The sequence below is a fragment of the Mustela nigripes genome, chromosome 17 (genome assembly GCF_022355385.1).
Source record: "Mustela nigripes isolate SB6536 chromosome 17, MUSNIG.SB6536, whole genome shotgun sequence".
Classification (NCBI taxonomy): Eukaryota; Metazoa; Chordata; class Mammalia; order Carnivora; family Mustelidae; genus Mustela; species Mustela nigripes.
The window spans coordinates 53,379,879-53,397,800 of record NC_081573.1 but is presented as its reverse complement, the minus strand read 5'-3'; the positions used below and the strand labels follow the sequence as shown (position 1 = coordinate 53,397,800).

The 17,922-nt window shown below is 57.4% G+C and overlaps 1 protein-coding gene across 2 annotated transcripts in view; it reads right to left on the bottom strand.

Moving 5' to 3' along the window:
• The window catches only part of CMIP (c-Maf inducing protein), a 224,776-nt gene that overhangs the window by 57,020 nt on the left and 149,834 nt on the right, over window positions 1-17,922 (bottom strand). The gene's annotated exons all lie outside the window — the stretch shown is intronic.

The following is a 17,922-nucleotide window of genomic DNA, read 5'->3' as shown; positions in this document are numbered from 1 at the left end:
GCGGTGACGGAACCGTCCTGAGACACGACGGCGGTGACGGAACCGTCCTGAGACACGACGGCGGTGACGGAACCGTCCTGAGACACGACTGCGGTGACGGAACCGTCCTGAGACACGACTGCGGTGACGGAACCGTTCTGAAACACGACTGCAATAATGGCTGTAACACTCCATGAATTTACTAAAGTCACTGACTTATACACTTACAATTGGTGGTTTTTAAGGTGTGCAAATCATACTTCAATTATAACGTTTAAGACAAAAATCCCAACCCAAGCAGGCAGAGGAGGACATCGGACAAAAGCAGAGACCGTCCCACTCAGTGGTCAAAACACAGGTTTGCAATAGGCGACTGCAGTTCAAATCTAAGCTCTGCTTCAACCCTCCACCCGTGCGTGCCGGCATCCATCCACCCACCCGTCCGTCTGTCCATCCCCTACTCAACCGTTCAACAAAAATTACCAGGAACCATCTCCGACGTGCCAAGCACTGTGTTCAGCACTGAGGGTCCCCACGACAGCAAAGCAGACAGGCCCCAAGTGCTCGTGGAACTCACGGTCTATCGCTTGTGCTCTGGTGGCCTCCTCTGCAATGTGGGGTCAGACTGACGACTGTGCAAGGCTTCTGGGCTCTTCCACGAGATGCCGTCTATAAAGCGCTCAGCCCCACTGCTGGCTGACCAGCAGCTCTCAGTCCTGTCACCTACCAAGTCCTAGGAGTGAGTGGTCCCGAGCAGAGGGAACTTAGGACTCCCGGCCTCTGTGACTAAGCCCCGTCAGCTCCCGAAACAACAGAGCCGGCGGGCAGAGCCTCCCGCCTCCAGCGCGTGCAGCAGACCAGTCACTCCACTGCCATCCTCACTCTCTGCTCGTCAGGGAGGGGACGTTACCTGGGCAACATCCGCCATCTCTCCGGCAACTGCTCCCACGGCAGAGATAACCGCAGACGTCCGGGGTTCTCTAGCCTGGGAGCACGGAGCCTGTGGGCTCCTCCACGGGAGACAAGCTGTCCCCGGGAGTGTGCCCCTCACGGTGGGGGGGGGGGGGGGGGGGGTGTGACTCGGAACGTGCTGGAAGCACGGCTCCGGGTGATGGGGCTGCTCTGCTGGTCGGCGCAGCCTCGGAGGCTCAGGCTCCCACAAGCACGCATGCTCCCCACCACCTGTCGTTAAAGGGGGGCGGCCCGGGAGCTCCTTGGAGCTGCTGAGAAAAATGACCCAGGGAGGAACCAGACAGGCTGTCAGAACTTCCTTCCAGTAGACAGCCCAAAGCTGGGCTGCCTAGGCCCAAAGCCCCTAGCCCCATGTAGCTACTAACATTTAACTGAATTAAAGTGAAATGCAATGAAAAATTCAGTGATGCAGTCCCACTGGCCACCCTGTGGCTGCTTGACAGCCACAGGGTGGCCAGTGGCCACTACGGTGGACGGTGCAGAGAAAGACCATTCTCATCACGGCAGAAAGTTCCATGAGGCAATGCTGTCCTAAGGTCCGGAGCCTCCATCACCAATGTCCTCAGAGGACCAGCAACACATTCACTGTCTCTCCCCACAGTCAGCCAGCACTTTGGGGATGTCGGTAGCACCCTGCCACCTGGCCTGCTCCTCCAGCTTTCCCTCCCAGGTCTACAGGGTGGTGTCCCCAGCTGTCTGCTCGCATCCAGGAAGACTGACAGGTCGGGCAACATGTCCAGCCCCTCTCATTCCTAGACGGGGCCTCCTCATTCCTTCGCAACTCGCTCTGAGGCCGCGCAGTCCTTGCCATCCCTTCCAAGCAGTGTGTTTCTGGGGCCCCAACGCTTGGGCTGCCGGCCTTCTCTTTAGGCCTCCAGAGGGACCGGATACTCCATCTTAAATCCTTTCAGCATCAAAGACCATCACCTTGCTTTCAGATACAAGCCTGGCCTGTGACCAGCCCTGGGTCATCTCCACAATGCCTGCTTGGCACTAAGGTCTTGACCCTCAACCTGAGACAGCAGATAACCTCCCCCCCCCAATCCCCCCCCACCGTGAACGTGCAAAGAGATGCTAATTTAGCAAATACAATTACTGGGCTGTTACCTGCTGGGGTAATTAACTGACAGATGGATTCATCAGTGATTACCCTCCAGGGACTCAGGATTTTCAAGAGGAGGTAGGAAGCCTACTCTGGACATTGGTTCCAAGGGGCCACTGGGAGTAAGAGATAGGACACAAAAGGAGACACAGCCTAGCCCTGGTCCACCCCCCACCCCCACCTTTGGCTGGCAGGTAAAGCACAGCTCAACTCAGGCTCACAAAGCTACAAAACACAGTAATACTGACCACCACTTACCCAGTGGTTACCATGTTCCAGGAACAACCACCTTGCCTAACGACACAAACGCTAAGTGACACATGACCATAATGGTTATCGCTTCCGAGGCGCTCTCCACAGGCCAGGCACTGTGTGAAGCACCTATACAATGAACGAATTTTTTGAATTTCCTAACGACTCAACAAAGTGTGTGGTCTAATGAGGCCCATTTTACAGAGGAGAAAAACCAAGGCTGGGAGCGGCCAAGTCACGTGGCAAGGAAGAGCCAGAGCTGGGACTGGGAGCCGGTGCAGCTGCGGATCCCCAGCGCCCGACCACTTAGCCACTCGGATGGGCACACCTGGGAGCTTCCTCTGCCTCGATGGAGGTCACACCTGCTCCGAGATGCATGACAAGTCCCTTAACCGCAGAGGTGAGACTGTCCCATGACAGCTCCCGACTGACTGCAGCTGGGCATCCAGTTGGCATCTGCCAGGAAAGCCAGGCCCTCGGGAGAGGGGAAAGAGCCTGGGCACTTGGCCCCCTACGTGCCCGCTGGAGGCAGTCTCTCCGCAGTCATTACTGCTTCCAAGGAGACAGCAGGAACTCGGGCACAGCAACCTGTGCCCGGTCTCTGGGGCATCGGCCGGTTGCCTGGGCAACCACACATCTGGCTGGTGCAGAGAGGAGCCGGGCGTGGTGCTGAGCTCCCCACTGGGCACTTCAGGGCCTGCCAAACCCTTGGCAAAATCCTATCATCGCCCGAATCGGTCTGATCGCATTTAAAAGCTTCCACGTGGCTGCTTCTCCCCCTGAGCTCTGAGTTCCGAGGGGACAGGGGTTGAGGCTTCATGGGCTTCTGCCCTGCTGTGCGTGGTGACCGCAGCTTCTCAGGACACACGGAAGGGCTCTCAGTGTTTCCAAAACGGAGGAAGAGCAAAGGTCAGCAATCATGACCGACACGTAAGAAGCTTCTGCCATGGTGAGGGCCGAACCTAGTCTTCTAAGCCCCGCCGACCCCCGAGTGCTCCTCAAGCCCAGACGAGAGTAGGAACCATGTGGGGAGCCCAGGAACCGCCTGGGGAGGCTCAGTCGGCTGAGTGGCTGACTCTTGGTTTTGGCTCAGGTCACGATCCCAGGGTCCTGGGTTGAGCCCCATGTGGGGTTCCCTGCTTAGCACGGAGTCTGCTTGAGGATTTCTCTCCCTCTCCTCCTAATCATGTGTGTGCTTTCTCTTTAAAATAAATAACTAAACCTTTAAAAAATAAATAAATAAAGGCAGATTCCCACTCCATAGAACCAGGTGGGGCCCGGTGGGGCCTGGGAGTCTGTCCCCATGATGCATGGGAGGAGGGGCACTGAGGGGCTGATACCTTGCCCAAGGTCATACAGCTGGTGTTGTGGGCTGAGTCGCACACACACAAGGGAGAGTGACACGTCCAAGTCCTAAGCACTAGTGTCTGTGGACGTGACTTTATCTGGAAATAGGTATTTGCAGGTGCAGTCAATGGAAGACAGGGTCAGGCTGGCTCCAAGGCAGGCGCTGTGGCCAACAGCTGGCATCACACACACACACACAAGGGAGAGACGGTCATGCGGAGCCGGGGGCCCAGGTGGCCACTCTGCGTCCTCAAGCGCAGGAACTCCGGAGGGGCAAGGAAAAGGACCTCCGCACATAGACTGTGTGCGCGGGGCACAGCCTCGTGGTGGCGGAGACCCTGATTTTGGGTTTCTGCCCACTACTCTGAGACAGCACTGTCTGCTGTGGGCGGCACTTTGTCAGAGAAGCAGCAACGGATCCCGGGGGGCCCCAATGGCTCTGCCGGTCCGCTACAGCCACTCAGGCGGACCATTCCAACGCTTTTATTTTAGGAAGATGGTGGCCGGGGCCCATCTGGTGGTGTGGTCCGGGGGTCCGGACACCCAGGGTGCCCCTGTGCTCAGCAGCCTCTCCTGGCTCTTCCTCAGTTTGGAATTCTCTGGGTTTTCTCTTCCTGGGGGAGATGTGGACCCCTGTCTCTTTCTTGTTCCCTCAGAGGCCAGTGTTCCCACCAAGTGTGCTGCCTGCGCCCAGGGTACCTGCCCCAACAGCCGCGCACCAGGGAGCCACCTGGACACTGCAGGGAGCGCTGCCCGCACTTGGGCACCTGCTTGTCCTGAGTCAGGGTCCATGAAGACAGTGAGCGCACACAGCTCCGGCCCCAGACCTGCTCTCAGCATTCTGGAAATGCACCCCTGTCTCCATGTGGCCCTAACCCCAGGGGAGGCCACGTTCCCAGCCGCCCCCCGGCTACAGAACGCCAGCCAAGACACCCGGGAAGGGGCTGCACGTGCCTTCCACAGCTCATCACAATGCCGCTGGGAGGCGGGGGGATCCCCAGTTTCATACGCAGCACACCCAACACCACATTGCCCCTCCCTTCGCTCACTTGCCTCCCCCACCAGCCCGGGGCCCGGGCAAGGCTCCGTCTTGGCTCTCAGGTGTGTGCGGTATCCTGGACCGGGTGAGGGCACCTATCTGAATTCGAGCTTCTGCTCTGCTGTGGGTAAGCTGTGCAGCTACCAGAGAATTCTGTCACTCCCTGGAACCTTGATTTCCTCCTCTGGGACATGGAGAGGACAGGAGCACCTGCCTCCTGGAGGTGTTGACGAGACCGTGGTATTTCAGGCTGAACACCAGGACTTCGGAGGAGCTCGGTAAGTGGCAGCTGATGAGTGTGGCAGGACGTTGGCCGACGACGGTTAACCCCTGAGGAAAATGAAGGGTGAAGAGAAACCCCCGAAACACCCGTCAGCCAAGACACATCAAACAGACCGTGGCCCCATGCACGGGGTCACCGGAGACAGCAGTTACAAGAAGGAAGGAGAGCTGGAAGGTCCACCGGGGCCCCACACCTGCCAGACGCTAAGCGCAGAAGCGAACACGCATGTGTGCACAGGTTCACACGCGTGCACTGCACGCGGTGTGGGGGAGGGGGCCACGGGCCAGGCTGACGACCGCTGTCTTCCTGCAGAGGGACGTGGCTTGAGGGAAAACCAAGGCCGGGGGCGGGGGAAGGAGGAGCTCTGGCTCTATCTGTAATGCTTCAAATGGCCCCAGGAAGCCAGATCTACGCATTGTACATTTAATTAAAAAGGAATATGAAAACGCCCCCAAAGAGTTCAGAAATTGGGATCATGAAGGTGGTATTGCCCTTGCACCGAATCTTCAAAGCGGTCAGAATCCCACGTTCTTAGAAAGAGCCGGGAGGTATCTGAGCTCCTGTTATTTTTGACTTGCCCGTGTTGCAGTGGAGTACCTGGTTTCTCAAGTAATAGATGTTCCCGGGAAAACAGAATCCTACAGACCGTGTTAGGGTGAGGAGAAGAGCACGAGGATGCCCGTGTGGCTCACTGCCGGCCGCTTCTATGCTGGTGGCCGTCAGTCCATGGGTTCTCTCTCCGTGCGTGCTCCGTGCACGCACACACGCACACACGCACAGCAGGATAAATGTGTGCATAAATGTAGCCCGTATCACATACGCTGGCCTTCTGTTAACCTCACCTCTGTCTCCCCCCCGCCTCCCCCACCCCTGGACCCCTGAACCCATACTAACACCACCGCACATACTAGGGTTTGGCAAACATTTTCTGTAAAGGGCCAGAAAACAATATTCCAGGCTTTTCCGGCCACACTCTGCTATGGTAGCCTGAGTGGGTGGGGCTGTGTCCCCCGAATGCCCCTTCTTCAGAAAAAGCCCCTGGCATGTATCCATTCATATCTTTTTCCGCGGCCACACATAGTCAAATGCAAGTACACAGACTTAGTTTGGCCCCCTGATTTGCTGTTTTGTCTCTCATTCGTTTTACAAAAAAAGGGCATCACGTTATACATAGATCTCTGCGTCTTGCCTTTCGTCTCCTAACCCCTGGAGGAGGGCCTTCCGAATCAGTCAGTACAGACTTCTCCCTGCTGCGCATTTTTGTAAAGCTACCTCAAGCATCAGTGGGCAAAGGTAGCATCTACATTTAGAAAATGAAGCAAACAGCAGTTCTCCCGCCTGACCTCAGCCCTCTGTGCAGATCCTCCTGATGGGCTTTCGGGCCACAGCCATGGGCTGCTGTGACTGCCATACTTCCATGCCCTTCCCTCCCTCAGGCCGCCGTGTCAAAGAGCCCTTCCGTGGGGGCCACGGCCATCCAGCCGGCGTGCGGCCAGCCCCCTCGGTCAGCACAGACCGCCGGGGTCTCCAGGAACGCAGCCCACCTGACCTCCCCAGGCTCTGGGCCAGCCAGAGGCCTGTCCTGCCCGCTCCAGCGATAAATGCGACACAGTCCCTTCATATCCCAGCCATGGCTGAGGCCCCACCTTTGAAACTGGCAGCTCAGGAGGCCTTATGACTTTGCAATGACTTTTCTAGGGACATTTCTGTGCCTGGAGCACACGCCGAATCTGGAGCAAAAACCGCAATGGGGGGCTCTCGCCAGCTCTTCACAGGAGATGCCGTCTTCTGCAGACACCCCCGGTTGTAATAGCAACCCTCCGAGTAAGTTCAAAAATGCACATACTGTACCAGAAGCTGCTCTCTTCCTCTGCCACGTGGGAGGGGTCAGCCCCTAGTGAGGTTCGCTCCCCAAAATGTGGGGGACAGCACAGGACAGCGCCACCAGGCCCCTGTTTCCGTCCTGTTTCCTCTGGGCCTGATAAAGGGAAATCTCCATCCCAAATAAGGAGCTCCCTTGCTCAGCCTCAAGACGGCGGCGTCTCCGTGGGGCCCTCCATTGTTCATGTGTCTCAGCACTGTATCTAGCGCTCATATTACTTCAAAGGGCATCTGATCTGTTCATCTGTTTGAGAAGCCTCCACTCCTCCTTGGGGGTGAGGGGGTTTGCCTCCTCTGGGCTGGAGGCTGGGCCTGAATTTACGAGTGGCGTGGAAAAGAGCTCAGCTCCCTAATTAATTGGCAGGTGCCCCCTGGTGCACCCGTGCTGGCAGGTAATGGTGGGCTAGAATCCAGCATGACATCTGTCCCTGCCTTCCTGATTGCGGGGGTCTCGTGGAGAGGCAGAATTTCCAGGGCGGCTGTCCCTTCCCTGCTGAGAAGGGCCCTGTAGACTCGCCCAGGGAAGGTCCGTGATGGACCCCGATGGCCCGTGATGGGGAGCGTGACCGTCACGGTGATTCTAACTTGGCTGCACAAATGGGAGAGGTGCTGGCAGAGTGACCCAAAAGCCACAGATCTGTTCAGCCAGTTACCCTTGATCTCTGGCTGCAAGGGACCCGTTAGCAGCGCCTGGAGGACACAGAAGGAGGCGCAGACGGGGTCTGAATTCTGGCTCGGCCGCGCAGGGAAGTTATTTAGTCTGCGAGTCAGTTTTCTTGTCTGTGGAAGGGGGTCCAATCCTCACCCTCGGCAATACTGTACGGCCTGACGAGGACAGAACAGTAAAGTGGAGGAAAACAGTCGGCACTCGGTAAAGGTCTCAAGCTTTGGTGGGCCTCGGAATCACCTGGAGGACACTCAAGATGGTGACACAGAAGACTGGCACTTGTACTAAATTTCCAGGTGAAGAAGGTGCTGCTGGTCCGGGAACCCCACTTTGAGAACCACTGGTTTGGAACCGCCGCGTCCACGGAGGTTGGGAGGCCCGAGGGGAGACAAGGACCACCCTATTCTCATGCAGATGGTGACAAAGCCAGCAGACACCACGGGCCGCATGGCTACTGCTGACCTGGCCCGACGCCCAGGGCATGCTTCTCAGGGTCCACACGTCCCTGGACATCTGCTCGAGCCGGAGGTCACATTCCATCCGCTCGGCCCGAGGGTCTTACCCAAGCATCGGCCTAGCCCCCCACCCAGTTGCAAGCCACCCTGGTCTTCTGCTGCCATAGTCAGCTGGCTGTCAGGGTGGCACAGGGTGCCTCAGAAGGGCGTCTCTGTCCATTTCGAGGTGTCCCATAAGACCAGCTGTTGGTTCCAGGAGGGCACCAGGATCCCCTGGGGAGCAGGGCGTGGGTGACAGCCACCACGTCTGTGGTGCTTCTGCCGGGTCTCCTGGTCAATTAGCCTCACTCTGAAACTGAAATACCCCAAGGGGTATTTTATGATCATCAGGTGAGGAGAGGCCCTAATTCCTCTGTGGGGACAGCTGCTGCTCTTTTCGGAGTCTGTTTGGCCCCGTCTCCGAGCCAACAGAGCCAACAGTCGGGCAGGAGCCTCGGAGGCACACAGGGCGGCAGGCCACCTTCCTGGCCGCGGCCAGACCACCCGCCACGGCCCCTGCGGAGAGCCGACCGGCGCCGGCCTCCTGGGGCCGCTGCCCACACCCAGCTGTGACAGGGGCCCACTGCAGACCCCCGCAGAACAAAAGGTCTTGCTCGTCAAGATGTTGCCTCACATTTCTGTTTTAAAGGCTCTTCTTTAAAGAGAAAGAAAGAGGGGAAAAAAAAAATCTGCCTTAAAGGGCAGAAAACAAGTTCACCCGCAAACCATTTACGTGAAAAAACTTCCTTGTATGGTTCAGTGACTCATCAGCCCCCATCAAAGCGTGCGTGGGATGACACACCAAAGCTCTGGGCCCCCCTTCCTTGTCTGGGGAGAAAAAAAAAAACAACCCACAAATGCACTTCTTTCTTGGCCACTTGGAGAGCTGCTGTCGTGCGCCATTCCTGAGGCCAGAAGAAGACCTTCCCACACAAAGAGGTCGGGGTCGGGGGAAGGGTCTTGGATGGTCAAAGCCCAAGCCTGGCCCTCTGGTGGGGGCTGGGGAAGCCCCGCTGGGGCAGGAGGGCTCAGGGAAAGGCTCGGGGTCCCAGAGATGTGGTGCGAAGCGAGCTCGTCTATTTCCTTCTCTGTGGGCTGGGGCAGGTCACCACACCCACCCCCACCCCCCCGGGGCTCCAGGTTCTGAACCTGCCGACTGGGGATGGCTGGGGGGGCAGGGGTTGTCTCAAGGGGCGAGGATCACACAACAAGCACCTCTCGCTGTCTCTGGCCTGTAGACGGCGGGTGCTCCACACAGGCTCCCCTCCCCTCTCCTGCTTCTTGCAGAAACTCCGGTTCCCCGTCTACACAGCAGGGTTTTTCGGGAAGATCTAGAGTCCTACCCAGTTTGACCCTCGTGTGAACAGAATACTGTAAAACCATAAAAAGGATGAAGCAGATCAGTGGGTCCCGCCAGAGAGAGATTGCCCTGGTAGGTCCTTAAAGTGTCAAGGAGCCAAGAATGACACGGTGTGGGAACTACAGTTTGTGTGGAGTTTGCAGAGGAACAGTCCTAGGACCTTCTCAGAGCCTCCGCAAAGGGCTCACAGGCCTCCTCCAGGGACACGGCGTGCGGGGACGAGACTGCCCCCTCACACCTTCCTGTGCCGCTGAGAACCGCCGCATACACCCACAGCCGTCACCTCCCGCACGAGTCCACAGAGGCCCTGGGGGTGCGGGGGGCTGACAGCAGAGGGGCACGAGGGAATCTTCTCGGGGGGGGGCCAGGAATTTGGGTGTGGGTTATTCAGGTCAATACAATAGTCAGAACTCACTACGCCAACAGCCAAATGTGTGCATTTTGTTACATGTCAATCATAGCTTTGTGTGTGTGTGTGTTTTTAACTTAAGATGGTATGAACGGGTTTATGGGCAGTGGGAATTTTCTTTAGTTTTTTTTTTGTCCTTTTGAGTATTAAAAAAAACCCTTAATAAATATGATCATTACATGTCCTGTGCCGGTGGCCTCTTATACGCTGGGGGTAGGTATGTAAGTTGGTGTGACCACTTTGGAAAACTCTGGGGGCAGCGTCCACTAAAGGGGGGCGACGCAGAATGCATCTGGGCCGTAGAAGGCAGGACAGAGGTCTTCTCTGACGGTGGGGGGGGGGGGGAAGCAGAGGGGCTTGGGGGGCCAAAGGAATGCCTGGGAGGCAGTCACTCTGTTCCGCAATCTGGCTGACTGTCACTCTGGTCAATGCGGTGAGAATTTGGGAAAATTCACCCAGCAGTACATTTTTGATCTGTGTCCCTTTCTGCACGTAATCCTTCAATGATAAGTTTACTTAACGGATTCAAACGGCCCACGTCTATGCCAGAGAGTGCTCTGGTCGGGAACAGTGGAAATGCATCGTGCCAGGACCTCATACTTGCCGGGCTCAGAGATGGGGCTGTTGTGCCCATGTCCCCACCCTTCCCATGGCCATAGTGGTGCCATCTCCCGCTGGAAGGAGGAGGCTGGGTTTGGAGACCAACCGCCTGGATTCAGACCCCGGCTGTGCCTGGTTCTGGCTGTGCGACCGCAGACCTTCAAGATGGGCCTAATCAGACTTGGGGATGATGTGAAGAGAGTACACACATGCACGCGCACGTGTGCACACACACACACACACACACAGTGATGTGAAGAGAGTACACACACATACACACACACTTGAAAGCCCCCAGCACAGCTCCTGATGTTAGTAGGGATCTGACAATCACTCTGTCTACTGTAAAGACAGCCCACAAGAGTGTGAGCTCTCCTCCCCAAGGCTACCCAGCCCTCTGCCACTTGTTAGTTTCAATCCCCAAAGCTGCCCTTGTTATTAGTTATAGGGCCCCACTGGCCCATTGAGTCTCTGGAGACTGTGGCCCTCCCAGGGGCTGGCAGCCTGAGCCCCAGGGGCCTCCACTCCATTCCACAGAGCACAGGTCCCCGCAAAGCAGCCGGTGAGGGCCTCTGCTCCACTGCGCTGTCCCTCCGCGGAGCTCCCCCTCCCCCCGTCCTGGGCTGGGATGAGCTGTGCCTCTGAGGGAAAGCCACCCCTGTCACCGTTCTCCACCGAGCCTTGGACCCCCTCTTAAGAAGTCACAAAACCTTCTCTGACCGATAGCCACAAATGAATCTGGAGGGAATTCTGGCCTTTCTGATCTGGCTGGAGCCGACGTGTGCCTGGGCCCATGAGAGGGCTGCGGCCAAGTCCCACCCATCCTGGTCCCGCTTCCGATTCACCTCCTTTCTCAGTGGTGGGCAGGTAACACCCACGCCTTTCCCAAGCAGAGGAGAACCAGACCCGGAGTTTCAGTCGGGAAGATTCACAACTTCTCCCGTGAACAAGCCCCAAAACGGCAGAGGCCCAGGCCAACAGAACGAGATGTGGGTCCTAGCAACATTGGATGGATGACAGTCTAGGAGGCCATAATGCAGGGAGGAGGGAAGCTTTGGCTCCCTCCGTCTCCTCAGGCCAGCCAGCAGGGGCTCAGCTGGGAAGGGCTCTGCCACAGGGGAACCGAGCACAGAGATGCATTAGTGACGCCTGCCACAGGCTCCCCGCGGGCCGACGGCACACGAGCCTTGCCTATGCTGCCTTCCTTCTGGATTGTCTGCTAGGACACTTCTGCACAAAGGAAAACAGCGTCTTTGATCGTTAAAGCAGAATAAGAACAGTCAACATTGATCTAACACTCACACACACAGCAGGTACCCTTCTAAGTTCTTTATTTCTACTGACCCATTTCATCCTTATAAGAACCTAATGAGCTTGGTCTTACTGTAAGCCCCACTCTGGGAGGAGAAGTCGGCTGAGAGAGGAAAGCAACTGGCCCAGGGTCACACCGCCAGTGAATGCGGAGCTGGGATTTGAACCCAGGCAGTTCAGCCCTGAGCTCTCATTGTAGGCACGGCAGAAGTTACTCCTTTGGGAGCCAACTGGCAAATGTGATAAGGGCTGCAAAACATACCCCAGAACGGTGGCCACTGTTCTGGAAATCTGCCTTAAAATAGTAGTTCCCGAGAAGTAGAAACTTAGGTCTGGGGAAAGGCACAAACTGCGTTATCGGTAACGGAGGAAACCGGAAGAGCCTGAACACCCAGCCACAGTGAGTCGTGCCGTAAACGAGGCCACAACCTCTTCACAGATGTCATGTAGCCTGGAGAGCTGATGCACACAGGCCTGGACACGTCGAGGTGTCTCTGCAGCAAGGCTGTGCTGAAGCCACAGGGACGGCCACAGCCACCAAAGCATCCTTGCAAAGGCACACGAGGCCAGGGAGGACATTTGCAAGAGTGAAGTCAGTCTTCGGGTGGGGGCTGGCAGGAGCCCAGTGGCTTTGCCCTTGGTGTGGCTGTGAAGGTGTTTTCAAAAAGGATGGAGAGCACAGGGGGAGGAAGGACAGAGAGGGGGGCCCTGGGGGCAGGGAGGGGTGCACAGGGGTCACTGTCTTCCCTCCAGACAAGGGGGCATCTCAGCTGGGGCAGGCAAGCCCAGCAAGGGGCCACACCAGAGGGCGGTGGCCTGTGCAGAGTGGGGTTGAGAGCCAGGCTGGGTCTGGGCACACAGAGCCTCGATGTTGGCCTCTGAGGACACGGGGGACATGGTGCATTTGGGGCAGATGTGGAGGCAGGCTGGTCCACCTCTAGGTGGACCTTCTGGACCCAGGACAGGTGGCCTGACAGTGGTCCTGGGGCACGCAGGACAAACAGGGCAATCGGCCTTTACCCACAAGAAACAGGACTGGCAAGCCAAGGCTAATTCCCATAATCCTCACAAGGACGGCTGTGAGACTGAGAGAAAGGCGTAAAGCTCTCATGAGATGTTGCACAAAACAGAAACACCGAGGTCCTGCACACGCCAGGCTCTGGAACAGAAAGGAGCTGAGGGCCGGCCGGGCAGTGCCAGCTCACGAGGGCGAGGAACTGTCCAGCGCGTGTGTGTGGACGCACGTGTTCGCCTCAGGCACCGACTCGCATGCAGCTGGGAGCCACATGCCCGGCGGTTGAGATCCACCCCAGGTTCTCGACTCGGGGTTCTGTCTACACTCCAGCTCCGCCACGGACCCTGAACAAGGGGTTTAACCTCTCAGCCTCGGTCTCCCCATCTGTGAAATGGACAACAGGAAGACCAGGCTCCTCTTTGGGTTTGTGAGGATTCAGTGGGGTGATGATGGCCACTTACTGCTTTTGCTGGGTGCGGGGGAGCTGGATGAAGAATCAAGGCACACGGGCTGGGTCGGGGGGCTGCCAACTCAGGGAGGTCAGCAGGAGGGCCCAGAGGCATCCAGAGGCCACAGATGCAGGACTAAAAGTGGCTCTTCCCCAGGAGGAAAGGCCCAAAAAGGAAGAGGGAGGTGGGTCTAGGAGGAAGGTCAGAGTTGGGGGCAACAGTACCCACTGTAGGGTCCATCCGTCCTCCAGGAGCTTCCCTCTGAGGAGGGGACATCATTTCTAGGGCCCTTCGTCCCCTGACCTGACTGCCCAGGAACGTGGGCAAAGCTGGACCGTGCCCTCTCACCATGTGGAAATGCGGTGAGGGGCCCAGCCCCTGCAAGCTCCCTGCAAACCCCCTACGGGGTCGGGGTCCTAGGCTTCCGTCTGCCGTCTTCACCCGCACATCAGGGACCCTGATGGTGGCCGTGCCTCAGTGGGGTCTCCGAGCACAGGACGGGCTCACCTCCTCGTCAGGCTCAGCCAGGGCCTGCTGCGGAAGCTCGCCTGCAGCGTCATTAGGATCTGGCTGTCCTTGGCAATGTCCTTGCCGCCCCCCCAAATCTATGAGATGGGGGGGTGAAGACCGGGGAGCGAATGTGCACGAAGTACCAGGCACAGCGGTGCTCACAAGCCTTCGAAGAACGGCGGTCGCTCTCACTCCCGTGGACACTTCCTGCCCATCCCTAGTTCTGAAACACGCCTGGCAGGGGCAGGGCAGGGGCTGGGCCTGGGTGGGGGGTGGCGAAGCCACACGGACAGGAGCCTCACACCGGCCGTGGCTGCCAGCCCCCTTCCAACCGCCTCACACACAGCAGGGCACCCCACGCCACCGCGACCCGGTGAGCAAGGTGCTGGATTTTCCCCATTTGACAGAGAAGAAAACCGAGGCTCAAATAAACCCACTCCGTACCCAGTACACTCCTACGTGGTTACCCCCTCACGTGCCACATTCTCTCTCACACAAACACACCCATTCCCTCCTCCAGGCATGTGCACCCCACATTCCTTCGCACCCTCCTGCTCTGCACGGAAGAGGGACAGAGCCAGGGATGGGGTGAGCAAGGCTGCGGCCACCCCAGGGGCTTGGGGAAACCTGCGTGCGGAGAGGAGGCGGCGTGGCCGGGGCGGAATGCCGGGGAGGGCGCCAACCTGAGCAGGGATTTTCCCAGAGCCCCGCGCCTCCTCCGCCCCGCAGCCTTGGGACAGGAAAGCAGGCCAGTTTCTCGTCTCACGCAGACTCTGCTTCTCTGGCCCCAGCACTTGGGATGGGCCTCGGGGACCGTTCTTAGGAACCCAGCTTCCCCCGGGGATAAAAACAGTCTTGGTTTTCAGGACTTCTGCGCAAGGGCCCACACAGGAACCCCTCCCCGGAAGTGAAAAGGCCGTTTTCCAGAGCTGGGCCTGGGGCGTGCCTCCTCCCAGCCGGCGGCTACCCTCCCCGACAGGCCTGACCCCACAGTTGTGCACACCTCGGCCTCTTGCCTCAAAACTTAGGACGCAGAAACAGGCCAGTCTTCTCACCGCTTTGTAAACACACACGATGCCCTCCCATGCCTTGCACACAGGAACGGGGCTGTCCCCTCATGGCCTTGCACATGTAGGCAGGCCTGTCCCTTCACAGTCTTCACACCCAGACAGGCCTGTCTCCACAGGAACTGGCCTCCAAGGTGCATCTCTCGCTCAGAAACGAGGCCTCATTAACTCAGTCAAACTGTTTATGCTCACACACCCATAGGAATTGGCCTCAGGGGCCAAACCACCCAAACCAAACAGGGCTGGTCCCTCCAGGGAGCCCTCAGGGTGCTGCGCTCTGGAGGGTCCTGGGAGGGCTGGCGCTGCTGTCCCACCAGCCAGAGGAACCCCGGCCCACCCTCCCTCCTGGGACTGGACATGCTGGCGCTCCCTGAGCAGTGCTGGCCAAAGGCAGGAGGCCGAGAGGAAGGGGGAGCTGGCAGACGGGTGGAGGGAGCAGGGAAGGGGAACCTGGGAGCTGGGACCCTTCTGGGTACCCTTGGGAGCATGGGCCGGGGACTCAGAGGTCCTCACACATTAAGTGTCAGTAATGATGGACTATTCAGGGAGACAACACGATGCTCAAAACAGGGTCTGAGCCAAGGAAACACCCCAGGCATAGTGTGACGGCACAAGAAGGTCACTGAGCACCAGCATTACCAGGGCGGACCAGAGCCGGCGAGAAGACCACATCCCTATCCTACAATACCACCTGGGGCGGACTGAGCATTTCTCAGCCTTTTTCTAATTATCCTGGCCCAGTCCCCCTCCCAGGAGCCCTCTTGGGCATTTTCCTCCTATTTCCCTTCCTCCCTTTGAAATTAAATACTAAAAAATACCGATTTTGTTGAATAGAGTTGAACTTCGGAGGGCCAAGTACTATTGTAATAACTCAAGGTTTTTTAAGCCCCAAAGAACCCATTTGGCTCCCCCTGGGAGCAATTCTTTGTTGAGGAGGCCCGAGAGACACCCGTACAACTCGGTAAAAACTAAACCAATGGGAACACAGTATTTAATAGGCAGCATTCCTTACAGATAAAAGAGGAGGTTCTCCACGTGCGCGGCAGCAATGACACACACACGTTGATGTAGCAGAAACGACAAAGACAATATGCAGAAAATTTTGAAAATCAAGCTGAGGCTGTAGGGTTTCTGAAGTCCTCATTTTTGATTTTCTAAAAGGATACTAAAAAGAGGAAAGGGGAAAAGCCAAGAAGGTTGATTATAAATATGGCGGAAAGAGAGGCTCTAACAGGCAGGAGAGGCGGAAGGTCACATCCTGAGTGGGCTGAAGGGTCCCACGGTCACGATCAGGCACAGCCGGGGAGGCAGGGCAGACCCGCTAGATCTGTGCTGAGATCTGCTTTGTGCTTGTGGGCAAGTCGTTAGGACTCTCTGAGCCTTGGTTCCCTCATCTACTGAATGACAAGGAACAGAAATGTGCACAGCCATGCCTGGTACGTTGTATCTGCATCAGAATTCATGAACACTTCCTAGAACCTACCCAGACCCTAACAGAAGCAGAATTCGAACCCAGGTCTTCAGCTCATTTTGCTAGCCCAAAGGGCCTCCAAAGCACCTTAAACTTCACCATTTTAAAAAGGAGAGCATGCTTCCTCCAGTCCCAGCAAAACTGAAACCAAGTTGTGGACACTACGATACCACTGCCACCTGGTGGCAGCATACCTAAATTATTGGGGGAGGGGCAACTGTCAAAGGGGGAAAACCGCCAGTGTCTTAACCCGCCCAACACACCAGTAAAAGCTTATACAGTGAGAACAAAGGTCACCATTTACCACGTGGTAAAAGGGCCACACACTGCCAGGCATTTGCCAGTTTCTTGAAACTCTGACTTGGGGTTTCCTGGATGCTTTGGGGTTTTTTGTTTTTGTTTTGGGGTGGGAGCTTTTTTTTTTTTTTAAATAGATTTAACAACGGTAAAGATACCATACGCCACAAAATTGAGTGCAGACATCCAGGCCTTCCTGAACACTGCTGGAAGCCCAGGCATCCCCGATTCTGTAGCTGTTCAGTTAAACTGTCCGAATCCCACACGCAATACTTGATGTTTAAATTTGTACGTTTCAAGGTTGTCACTTTCAAGTCATCTTTCTGGCCAGTCGGTCTGGGACATCCGGCTCTCCACGCCCACCGTCTGAGCCCTCCCTCGCAGCCACACACTATTCACAAATTCCCCAGGCACCGCCTTTCAGGTGCTCCCACAGGCCGCAGACAGCAGCTGCAGAACAGGCCCAGCTGGGCAGAGCTGGGCAGAACTCGGGACACGGAAGACAGCCGGCCTGCCCCTCGACAGGGGTCTTGGCCCCCTCTGCAGGGAGGCATTTCCCCACTGTCGAGGGGGCAGTAGTTTCCTGCCCCTTCCTGAGCTAAGACACAGCAAGGCGGCCGCCCAGTGACCTTTCCATTCACTTGGAAAATGCATTGGGAGAAGGGGGAGGAGGCCCTCGTGGCGGTGAAACGAGCCCTTCGTTCAGAAGCCCCCCAGCCACACCACCCCTCTCACCCTCCCTGCTCCTCTGGCATTTAACCCCCTGACGGGCCCCCGGCAGGTCCTGACATCAGCCCGGCCTGTCTTGGGACACACAGGGCCGCACACAGCCAGGCCTCAGGGCTGAGGGACAATCCCACGGGGAAACAGCTCTCCTCCGTGAGCAGGAATGTGCCACCTGGCTTTCCTCGCTGCCCCCCGCTGCCTTCTGCCCGCACACTCAGAAACCTGCAGGCCTGCGAGGGACCTGGGTGTGAACCGGCCTCCAGCCCTGACGAGCTGTGGGAGCTGGGCTCCAGCCTCGCCTCACCGTCCCCGAGCATAAAACGGGAGCAGTGACAGTCATCAGCCTTGCGAGGGCTGCGGCAAGGGTGAAATGGCCACGATGCGCCCAGCTTCATGGTCCTGGCACACAGCAGGTGCTCTATAAATGCTAATCCTTTCCCTCTGCAGCCCCAACTCGGAGACTTCTTGTTGAGCTTCTGAGGTTGCCACACAGGTGCCAAGCGAGAGGACCGGCAGCTGTCGGGGGAGACCGGAGGCGCAGCCCTGTTTGGGACCAGGAATGTCATTTTCCGGGGTTGTATTTCCGTCCTTGGGCCGGCTGTGACGAGAGTCCCTCAGAGGCACGAGAGGAATTCCGAGTGTTCCCTTGGTCAGTCCGACACCGCCCGAGGCCTTACGCCCTGCACGGGGC